Source organism: Trachymyrmex septentrionalis, unplaced genomic scaffold, assembly GCF_001594115.1.
Source record: "Trachymyrmex septentrionalis isolate Tsep2-gDNA-1 unplaced genomic scaffold, Tsep1.0 scaffold44, whole genome shotgun sequence".
Taxonomy (NCBI): Eukaryota; Metazoa; Arthropoda; class Insecta; order Hymenoptera; family Formicidae; genus Trachymyrmex; species Trachymyrmex septentrionalis.
In genome coordinates, this window is record NW_017305611.1 from 648357 (window position 1) to 649829 (window position 1473).

The window sequence follows — 1473 nt, forward strand, 5'->3', positions numbered from 1 at the left end:
TTTCTACTATGGCTCCTACTCACTCTTAAGGCCGGGTTCACACCTTAACGAAAAGCGGAAGCCAATCAAAACTCGCGGAAAAGCAGAAGCAGACAAACGAAATATATCGTCTACTACTACTGCGAGTTCGAGATATCGATATAGCAGTGTGTAGTGATGTATCGATGACACGTAGTCGTATGTGTGTAAGCTTATTGAACCATTAAAACAAGAATCCGGTGTTCAGTATTCATTTTAGAATCTCCCTAAAATTCGTATCACAGACTACCGACTTTGCAGACTTATTCGACTGCCCTAACTGTCAATCCATAGTGAACCAGTCAGTCAATCTTGTTGATTGTAATTAGATCATTATAAGCAGTAGTTAGAGTTGGCAGTCGAGTTTGTTTGCAGAATCGTTTTGATACAGGTTTAAAACTCTTTAGCAAATCTCTGTTATCTTTACAAAATCTATATGTATATGTATATATATATAATATGTGTATAATATATATATTTAAATTAATAATAATATCATTTAATATAAATATAAAATTTCGTAATGAGTATTTGGCCTGATTTCATATTTCAGTTTCATATTTCAGTTAACAGTTTTTTCTCTTCCTTACAACAGTTGGAAAATTATAAAGAATGAAATTGTTTGAAATTAATAAAATTATATTGAATCATTAATATTTTTTAACGGAGTCAACAGTTAGTTTATTTCTGTCCTCAATCCAAGAAGCGTTCATGAAGCTGAAGCTTTCCACATTATCATTATGTAATGGAATTGTAAAAAAGAAAGAACATACATATTTCGGAGCTCGAAATCTGTCTTTATTCACATTTTTAAAGTAATTTATATATTTATTCGATAACATTTTTTATGACACTTCGGCAGGGTTGATAAAGACTAATGTTTTTTTTTTAAGAATAAAACGTATTATGTTTTTTCTTAAACATGTTTTTAATGCATAAAATATGCTTTAAATAGTACTATAAAATATATAATACTAAAAAATATATTTAAAAGATATTAAAAACATCAATTAAGCATATTTTAAACTGTTTAAAACATGTTTAAAACATGTCTTTTACCAACCCTGCAATTCAATATTCGATCAAAAATATATATCCATTTTCTAAAAATATATTTAGACGTTTGATCGAAAACAAAACATCATCGATTTTTGTATATTTTAAACATAGTTTTAAAACAAAGTATATTTGGCTGAACAAGTGTAAAAGTACACTGTTTCACAACCTTAGAAAAAATACGTATACATTAAAAACAGTATAAATAATAAATTACAATAGAGAGAAACCTAGTTACAATAGAGAGAATAATTTTTAGGTAAAAATATATAAATAGTTGAGATTAAAAAATGCAGTATATCGACGAAATAAGAATGCGATATAATTTTTTTAATGTAAGTATCGGTTTCATATAAAATTAATTAAAATTAAGAAAGTATTGCAACAAATTCTTTAATT